The following is a 10,685-nucleotide window of genomic DNA, read 5'->3' on the forward strand; positions in this document are numbered from 1 at the left end:
TTAGTGCCGGAAAATGCATAAATATGACATAAAGTATGCATAAAACATGTAGATATCATCAATAATGTGGCATGGAACATAAGAAATTATCGATACGTCGGAGACGTATCAGAGCTCTCAGGAAGAATAAAGTTGTATAGGTGGTATTGTACTAGAACGTATTTTAAATTTCCGTTGGCTTGGGCTTTAAGCCAAATAAGTGGTTTATATGTACCACATGTAATATAAGTGTGTATGTTATGTAATATACAAATTATATGCATAATAAATGTTTGTTTTGGATTTGCTTCTTGATTTCATTGTGTCACTAGTTCTGAGCAATGAGTTGAGCTCAGAAAACATTTGCATGGTGTAATTATGAGTAATCGCTCTTTGTTACAGGACTAGGGGGAACATGGCGTTAGTAGAAACCGAAGATGCTCGAAGAGAGCGAGAGGCAAGAGAAAAAGAGGAGGCGGATGCAGCAGCTAGAGCGGAGAATGCACCACCACCACCACACCCAATGCTACATCCAGATTTCCAACAGTATATGAGAGCAATGGAAGAAGATAGGAGGCGATACCAGGAAAGTCAAAGCAAGAATATGCAAGACTTCTTTACCCAAGTCATCAACGATAAGGGTAATGAAGGCAAGGGAGTAACCCTATCAGACTTCCAAAATGCAAGACCACTACCTTTTACATCAGCTCCAGAACCAATGGATGCTAAAGATTGGCTCATGGATACGGAACGTAAGCTGAAGACCGTTGGATGCAACGATGAGGAGAAGATTCGGTATACTACTTATCTGTTGTCAGGACCAGCAGCGTCATGGTGGGAGAATCTTGTAGCAGTACACCCTCCAGATAAGGTGTTCACCTGGGAGGAGTTCAAGAAGAAGTTCCGGGATGCTCATGTTCCGGAGAGCGTGGTGGAGTTGAAGAAGAGGGAGTTTGACGAACTACGTCAGAACACTGCACCCATTATGCAGTATGTTCGGGATTTCAACAGGTTGTCAAGGTATGCACCTGAGGAAGTTGATACAGAGGAAAAGAGAAAGAAGCGGTTCATGAAAGGCATGAATCCATACATGAAGATGCAACTGAGGTTGGCACGGACTGCTGAATTCCAGGAACTGATTGACTCGGCAATCACTTTCGAGGATGATTACAGGCAAGTCCAGGAGGATAGGAGGAAGAGGGCTCGTATCGAGCCAAGGAAGTACCCAATTAGTAAACCAACACCTGATCGGAGTTTCAAACCCCGATTTCGACCTACTACTGGTAGTCAATACAACCGGGGAGGTCAGAATCAGAACCCAATCAATCAGATCATCTGCAACAACTATGGCGTGAGAGGTCATATGCAAAAGGATTGTCAGAAACCCAGAATCATCTGCTATGGTTGTGGGAAGGATGGACACATCAAGCCGGATTGTCCAAATAAGGCGTCTTGGAGCGGACAGAGCTCCGGAGGACGAGGTGGAAACAACAACCGCAACAACCGCAACAGCAACAACAACAACAACAACAACAACAACAACAACAACAACAACAACAACAACAACAACAACAACAACAACAACAACAACAACAACAACAACAACAACAACAACAACAACAACAACAAGGAGCAAGCGGAAGAGTCGGATCAAACAGTCTTAGGTACGCTAAGCATTCTTACTCATCCTGGCAAAGTCTTATTTGATACTGGAGCAACCACATCATTTCTTGCATTGGAGTTTGTGGAAAAATTTGGGCTTAGATGTTCTAAGTTAGAAACCCCTATAACTGTTCTATCCGCGGGGGAAACGATCTTAGTCACCCACGTGAAAGAAGCACAGGTCATAACCATATGTGACTGTGTGTATTTCGCGGACCTATTCATCATACCCATGAAGGACATCTCAGTCATCCTAGGAATGGACTGGTTGACGGAGAATGGAGCGGTGATTAACTGTTGAGACAAAACAGTATCACTTCGCAACTCTATGGAGGTCGAATAGTTTTCCAAGGAGATAAATATAGTGAGTTGGAGATAGGATTGGAACTCAATAGTTTGAAGGAGGCAAGGATTGAAGATATCCCTGTAGTGAATGAGTTTTTAGATGTATTTCCTAAGGAACTACCGGGCATGCCACCCGATAGAGAGATAGAGTTCACAATCGATCTGATTCCAGGCACAGCACCAATCGCTCAACCACCATATAAGATGGGACCAAAGGAGTTAGTGGAATTAAAAGCTCAGATAGATGAGTTGGAACAGAAGGGATTCATTCAAGAAAGTGTGTCACCATGGGGTACACCAGTCATTTTTGTGGACAAAAGAGATGGCGGAAAGAGAATGTGTGGAGATTACTGGGAATCTTAACAATGTAACTATCAAGAACAAGTATCCTTTACCTAGAATACAAGATCGTTTTGATCAAGTTCAAGGAGCTGGAGTCTTCTCGAAGATAGATTTAAGGTCAGGATACCATCAAATCAAGATCAAGATGGAGGATGTGCCAAAAACAGCATTTGTATCAAGGTATGGACACCATGAATACTTGGTTGTACCATTTGGACTAACAAATGCACCAGCTATTTTCATGAATTTGATGAACAAGATATTCATGAAGTACTTGGACAAGTTTGTGATAGTGTTCATAGATGATATTCTAATCTATTCCAAAGATAAAGAAGAACATGCCAAGCATTTGAAGATAGTTCTGCAGATTTTGAGAGAACATCAGCTATACGCAAAGTTCAGCAAATGCAAATTTTGGTTAGATAGTGTTGAATTTCTTGGACATGTCATAACCAAAGAAGGCATAGCTGTAAATCCAAGCAAGGTTCAGCCCGTATTGGAATGGAAATCACCCAAAAATGCTAAGGAAATACGAGAATTCCTTGGTATGGCAGGTTATTATCAGAGATTCATAGAGGTATTTTCGAAGATTGCCGGACCAATGACCAAGTTACTCAAGAAAAATACTCCATTTGTGTGGACTGATGAGTGTGAAGCCAGCTTCCAAACACTCAAAGATAAGTTAACCACAGCACCGGTATTAGCAGTTCCTGAACCTGGAAAGGATTACACGGTGTATTGTGATGCTTCCAAGAATGGACTTGGATGTGTTCTTATGCAAGATCGGAAGGTAATAGCCTATGGATCAAGACAGTTGAAACCACATGAACATAACTACCCAGTACATGATTTAGAATTGGCGGTAGTTGTGTATGCTCTGAAGAGTTGGAGACAATTTTTATATGGATCCAAGTGTGAGTTATATACCGATCATAAAAGTTTGAAATATTTCTTCACTCGGAAGGAATTAAACATGAGACAGAAGAGATGGTTAGAATTGATTAAAGATTATGACCTTACAATCAACTATACACCAGGCAAGGCTAATGTAGTGGCAGATGCCTTAAGCAGGAAGAGTACGGAAAATCAACCGACGGAATGGGAGATTCCAAAAGAACTTCGGAAAGAGCTAGAGGATGCTCAGATTTTGTTCATTCATGGTGGTGTTAAAGGAAGTGTAGCAACCATGAGGATTATGGATGAGATGTATTCAGACCTGAAGTATGAGATTATCCGGAAACAAGCGGATGATTTGTTCATCCAAGAAGAAATCAAAAGGATTGGAGAGGGAAGACCGTCAGAATTCAATCTAGGGGAGTTTGATTCACTATACTTCCAGAAAAGAATATGTGTACCGGATGATCCAGAAGTGAAGTCAATCATATTAAAAGAAGCACATGAAACCCCTTATTCAATACATCCGGGAAGTACTAAGATGTATATGGATTTGAAGGAGATGTTCTGGTGGAATAACATGAAAAGAGAGATAGCACAATATGTCTCTGAATGCCATACATGTCAGCGAGTGAAGGCAGAACATCAAAGTCCTGCTGGATTACTCAAACCACTAGAGATACCGGAGTAGAAATGGGATGAAATCGGAATGGATTTTATTACTGGTCTACCAATGACTAGTAAGAAAAAGGATATGATATGGGTAATAGTAGATAGACTTACCAAGAGTGCTCATTTCATAGCAGTAAATACAAAGGATACTGCGGAAAAGCTTGTGGATATATATGTTAAGGAAATAGTTAGCAAGCATGGAGTACCAAAGAAAATAGTCTCCGATAGAGGTTCAATTTTTACATCAGCGTTTTGGAAACAACTCCAAGAAGCTTTGGGATCCAAGTTGGATTTCAGTACGGCATATCATCCACAAACCGGAGGACAAACCGAAAGAACCAATCAGATACTTGAAGACATGCTTAGAGCTTGTGCTCTGAACTTTGGAGGCTCATGGGAGGACCATTTACCTTTGGCGGAATTCTCATATAAAAATAGTTATCAGAGTAGCATCCAGATGGCACCGTACGAAGCATTGTACGGAAGGAAGTGTCGATCACCAATTTGTTGGTTTGAAACCGGAGAGAACAAGGAGTTTACACCGGACTACATCAAGGAGAGACAAGGAGTCATCGAGGTGATCCGGGATAGACTCAAAATAGCTCAAAGTCGTCAAAAGAGTTATGCCGACCAAAGAAGAAGAGCTTGGGAACCGAAAGTAGGAGACATGGTATATTTAAAGGTTAGCCCGATGAAAGGACTTAAGAGGTTCGGAGTGAAAGGAAAGTTAAGTCCTCGATATATAGGACCATTCAAGATACTCAGCCAGAACCGAGGAACAGCTTTTGAGTTGGAATTACCAGCGCAACTAAGTCAAGTTCACAATGTATTCCATGTATCACAACTCAGAAAGTGTTTGAAGGCACCGGATGATCCTATCACCTATAAAGAAATAGAATTGCAATCTGATCTAACTTATGTGGAAAGACCTGAAAAGATCTTAGAAGTACAATGGAGGAAGTTAAGAAACAGAGCAATCAAATACTGCAAAGTTCAATGGCAACATCATCCTGAGCGAGAAGCAACTTGGGAGACGAGAAGAAGAACTCGGAAGTCCTACCCCGAGATGTTCAGGTACCAATCTTAACTTCGGGACGAAGTTTCTGTTAAGGGGGAGAGGCTGTAATAACCCAGAACATAGGAACAACGAAGGATAGATTTAGAAATGGGATGTGCATTTCATCGCAAAACGGGGGAAATTTTCGCGCCTTATTGCAAATAAACCTAAGAGGGATCGAGGTTCTCTCTCATTTTGCACCTAGGGTTAGGCAATGCGAGTTAGAGTAATTTCGACATGATCTCTTTTGTATCTTGTTGATTTGGGGAATGAATTCATTTGACAAGTGATAATACAATGAACAATAAGCAATAAGCATTATGAATATTGAATTCACAATTCAAATACAACATATGAATTCAAATGACTTTGAATTTCAAATTTAATACTAATACAATATTTAATTCAGCATATAAACATTACATAAATCAAAAGCTCATAAACAAAAACTTGAGCTTTATTGATCATCAACACAGAATACATTGTCTTTACAAAATTCTTGATACAAGAATTGATGAATAATAAACAGAAATGAAAAAGGAAAATTACAATATTATCCTAAACTAAAACCTAGACTAAATGCTTTGAAGAACATCTTCTGGTCATATTCAACTTCGACCAGATAGGATAATTCACCAGGTAAGGGTGAAGCTAGAGCAACATAGAGTTCATCCAGTTCTTGCTCAAGAACAGAACCAACACACACAACTACTTAACCACTAGAAATCATGGTGACCTAGAAGATCAACCAGGATCTGGAGGAGAAGGGCTGTGCACAAACCACAAGTCTGCAACAACAAAATATTTCATTCTAGGAGCTGGAACAAGGTATACACTACAAGAAAAGTTGCCATGGCCGACGAAGTTGAAGTCGCGCCGTGGTTGCTGGTGTACCATGGCCGACGATTTTTGGTCCCTCCGTGGTGCACGTCAAAACTTTTTTTTTCTCGTTTTTGAGGCCACCTAGCCCGACGAAAGCGGCCAAAACGTCGCGTATGGTGGCCCGGGACGTGGTGCATCTCGAAATCTCGGGTTCGCCGGCCGAGTCAACGCAAATCCGCACCGCCGAGGGATGTAGGGCCCGGATGGCAGCCTCTCTCGACATTGTTTTTTTCTCGATCGCGCCATCTCGTTCAACGTTCTCCGATCGAGCCGTTTACGATGCGGGATCATGGGTCCCGCATGTCATCCTCTATGAACCAAAATTCTTTCTATTCTTGGATTTTTTTGACCCCCGATTTCTGGCTACTTCCTTTTTCTTTTGATCCCTTGCCGCCTTGGAAACGTTGAGACCGCTCGTTGCTAAATGGGACCCGCATGTCATCCTCTATGTGCAATCAACTTTCTTTTCTTGGAGTTTTTTTGGCACCTCAAATTTGGTCACTTGCCTTTTTCTTTCGATCCCCCGCCGCCTCTCAAACGGTGATACCGCTGCTGCTAACCGGGACCCGCATGTCATCCTCTATGCACTATAAAACTTTCTTTTCTTGAATTATTTTTGGCACCTCATATTTGGTCACTTACCTTTTTCTTTCGATCCCCTGCCGCCTCTCAAACGGTGATACCGCTGCTGCTAAATGGGACCCGCATGTCATCCTCTATGTACTATAAAACTTTCTTTTCTTGGAGTTTTTTTGGCACCTCAAATTTGGTCACTTGCCTTTTTCTTTCGATCCCCTGCCGGTGATACCGCTGCTGCTAACTGGGACCCGCATGTCATCCTCTATTTACTATAAAACTTTCTTTTCTTGGAGTTTTTTTGGCACCTCAAATTTGGTCACTTGCCTTTTTCTTTCGATCCCCTGCCGCCTCTCAAACGGTGATACCGCTGCTGCTAACTCGGGACCCGCATGTCATCCTCTATGTACTATAAAACTTTCTTTTCTTGAATTATTTTTGGCACCTCATATTTGGTCACTTACCTTTTTCTTTCGATCCCTCGCCGCCTCTCAAACGGTGATACCGCTGTCGCTAAATGGGACCCGCATGTCATCCTCTATGTACCATAAAACTTTCTTTTCTTGGAGTTTTTTTTGGCACCTCAAATTTGGTCACTTGCCTTTTTCTTTCGATCCCCTGCGCCTCTCAAACGGTGATACCGCTGCGCTAACCGGGACCCGCATGTCATCCTCTATGTACTATAAAACTTTCTTTTCTTGAATTATTTTTGGCACCTCATATTTGGTCACTTACCTTTTTCTTTCGATCTCATGCCACGTTTGAAACGTTGAGGAACCCGCAGGCTCATGGGACCCGCATGTCATCCTCTATGTACTATAAAAGTTCATTTTCTTGGTTTTTTTTCACCCTCTGATTTTTGGCAATTTCTTTTTTCTTTTGATCCCCTGCCGCCTCTCAAACGGTGATACCGTTGCTGCTAAATAGGACCCGCATGTCATCCTCTATGTACACTCAAGTTTCTTTTCTTGAATTATTTTTGGCTCCTGATATTTGGTCACTTGCCTTTTTCTTTCGATCTCATGCCACGTTTGAAACGTTGAGGAACCTCGTTGGCTCATGGGACTCGCATGTCATCCTCTATGTGCTATAAAAGTTTATTTTCTTGGGTTTTATTTCACCCTATGATTTTTGGCTATTTCCTTTTTCTTTTGATCCCCTGCCGCCTTGGAAACGTTGAGTAAGCTGCTGACTCATGGGACCCGCATGTCATCCTCTATGTACAATCAACTTTATTTTTCTTTTGATCTCAAGCCGCATTTGAAACGTTGAGACTGCTGCTGCTAATTGGGACCCGCATGTCATCCTCTATGTACAATAAAGTTTCTTTTCTTGGATTATCTTTGGCACCTGATATTTTGCCACTTGCCTTTTTCTTTCGATCTCATGCCTCCTTTGAAACGTTGAGTAAGCTGTCGGCTCATGGGTCCCGCATGTCATCCTCTACGAACAATAAAAGTTTCCTTTCTTGGAGTTATTTTTGACCCCTAATTTCGGCTATTTGCCTTTTTCTTTTGATCTCCTGCCCCCTTTGAAACGATGACGACGCAGCTGGCGGTGTCGGTCCCACATGTCATCCTCTCGTGAACAATAAAAGTTTCCTTTGATGGATTTATTTTGAACCCCTATTTAATTTCGGGATATTTCCTTTTTTTTCCTTTGATCCCCTACCGCCTTGGAATCGTTGAGGATGCTGCTGCCTCATGGGTCCCGCATGTCATCCTCTCAGAACGGTAAATGTTTCTTTTCTTGGATTTTGTTTACCAAATGATTTTTGGCTAATTTTTTTCTTTCGATCTCCTGCCGCCTTTAAAACGTTGAGGACGCTGTTGGCTCACGGGTCCCACATGTCAGCCTCTATGAACAATAAACGCCGAGGATGCTGCTCGCCTCATGGGTCCCGCATGTCATCCTCTTAGAACGAAAATGTTTCTTTTCTTGGATTTTGTACCAACATATTTTTGGTTTATTTTTTCTTTCCATCCCCCGCCGCCTTTAAAACGTTGACGACGCTGCTGGCTCATGGGTCCCCGATGTCAGCCTCCCCGTACAACAAACATATGATATCTTGATTATTTTGCAGACAATAAACGGTGTATTGCGCTCTGAGCTATATCAAACGGATAATTAAATCTTTATTTTTACATAAAAAAACTTGTATGTTGAATCTCCTTGTTTTTTTGTCTTTGCGAAGCATAGGACTTTCCTGTTTTTTTTAGAAAATTCGGAACTTTCCTGTTTTGGAGTGGGCTGAAATTGTACGAGTCAAAAGGCCAAGCAGGATAGTTCGAAGGCCCAGATGTCCAGATGCAGCCCAATTGAAATCTTTCTTCTTGGATTTTTTTTCACCCCCGATTTCTGGCTACTTCATTTTTCTTTTGTCTCGTGCCGCCTTGGAAACGTTGAGACCGCTGCCGCAAAATGGGACCCGCATGTCATCCTCTATGTACTATAAAACTTTCTTTTCTTGGATTATTTTTGGCTCCCGATATTTGGTCACTTGCCTTTTTCTTTCGATCCCGTGCAGCCTCTCAAACGGTGAGACCGCGGTACCGCTAAATGGGTCCCGCATGTCATCCTCTATGTACAATCAAGTTTCTTTTCTTGAATTATTTTTGGCTCCTCGATATTTGGTCACTTGCCTTTTTCTTTCGATCTCATGCCACGTTTGAAACGTTGAGGAACCGGCCCGCTGGCTCATGGGACCCGCATGTCATCCTCTATGTGCTATAAAAGTTTATTTTCTTGGATTTTTTTTCACCCTCTGATTTTTGGCTATTTCCTTTTTCTTTTGATCCCCTGCCGCCTTGGAAACGTTGAGTAAGCTGCTGACTCATGGGACCCGCATGTCATCCTCTATGTACAATCAAGTTTCTTTTCTTGAATTATTTTTGGATCCTGATATTTGGTCACTTGCCTTTTTGTTTCGATCTCATGCCACGTTTGAAACGTTGAGGAACCTGTTGGCTCATGGGACCCGCATGTCATCCTCTATGTACTAAAAAAGTTCATTTTCTTGGGTTTTTTTCACCCTCTGATTTTTGGCTATTTCCTATTTCTTTTGATCCCCTGACGCCTTTGAAAGTTGAGGACTCTGCTGCCTCATAGGTCCCACATGTCAGCCTGTATGAACGATAAAGCTTTCCTTTCTTGGAGTTTTTTTTACCCCTAATTTCTGGCTACTTTCTTTTTCTTTTGATCTCAAGCCGCATTTGAAACGTTGGGACAGCTGCTGCAAAATGGGTCCCGCATGTCATCCTCTATGTACTATAAAATTTCTTTTCTTGGATTTTTTTCACCCTCTGATTTTTGGCTATTTCTTTTTTCTTTTGATCCCCTGCCGCCTTGGAAATGTTGAGTAAGCTGCTGACTCATGGGACCCGCATGTCATCCTCTATGTACAATCAACTTTTTTTTCTTTTGATCTCAAGCCGCATTTGAAACGTTGAGACCGCTGCTGCTAAATGGGACCCGCATGTCATCCTCTATGCACAATAAAGTTTCTTTTCTTGGATTATCTTTGGCTCCCGATATTTTGTCACTTGCCTTTTGCTTTCGATCTCATGCCGCCTTTGAAACGTTGAGTAAGCTGCTGGCTCATGGGTCCCGCATGTCATCATCTACGAACAATAAAAGTTTCCTTTCTTGGAATTATTTTTTACCCCTAATTTTTGGCTACTTCCTTTTTCTTTTGATCCCCTGCCGCTTGTGAAACGTTGAGGATTCTGCTGGCTCATGGGTCCCACATGTCAGCCTCTATGAACAATAAACATTTCCTTTCTTGGAGTTATTTTGACCTCTAATTTCTGGCTATTTCGCCTTTTTTAAAATCCTGTGTCGCCTTGGAAACGTTGAGAATGCTGCTGCCTCATGGGTCCCGCATGTCATCCGCTCAGAACGATAAATGTTTCTTTTTTGGATTTTTTTACCAACTGATTTTTTTTTCCGATCCTCTACCGTCTTTAAAAACGTTGACGACGCTGCTGGCTCATGGGTACCCGATGTCAGCCTCCCCGTACAAGAAACATGTGATATCTTGATTATTTTGCAGACAATAAACAATGTATTTCGCTCTGAGCTATTGCAAACGGAAAAAAATAAATCTTTAATTTTAAATAAACAAACTTATATGTTCAATCTCCTTGTTTTTTGTTTTCGCGAAGCATAGGACTTTCCTGTTTTGGAGTGGGCTCAAATTGTACGAGTCCAAAAGCGTCCGACAGGATAGTTCGAAAGCCCGAACGTGCCGGATACAGCCCAATTGAAATCTTTCTTT

Source organism: Lolium rigidum, chromosome 4, assembly GCF_022539505.1.
Source record: "Lolium rigidum isolate FL_2022 chromosome 4, APGP_CSIRO_Lrig_0.1, whole genome shotgun sequence".
Lineage (NCBI taxonomy): Eukaryota > Viridiplantae > Streptophyta > Magnoliopsida > Poales > Poaceae > Lolium > Lolium rigidum.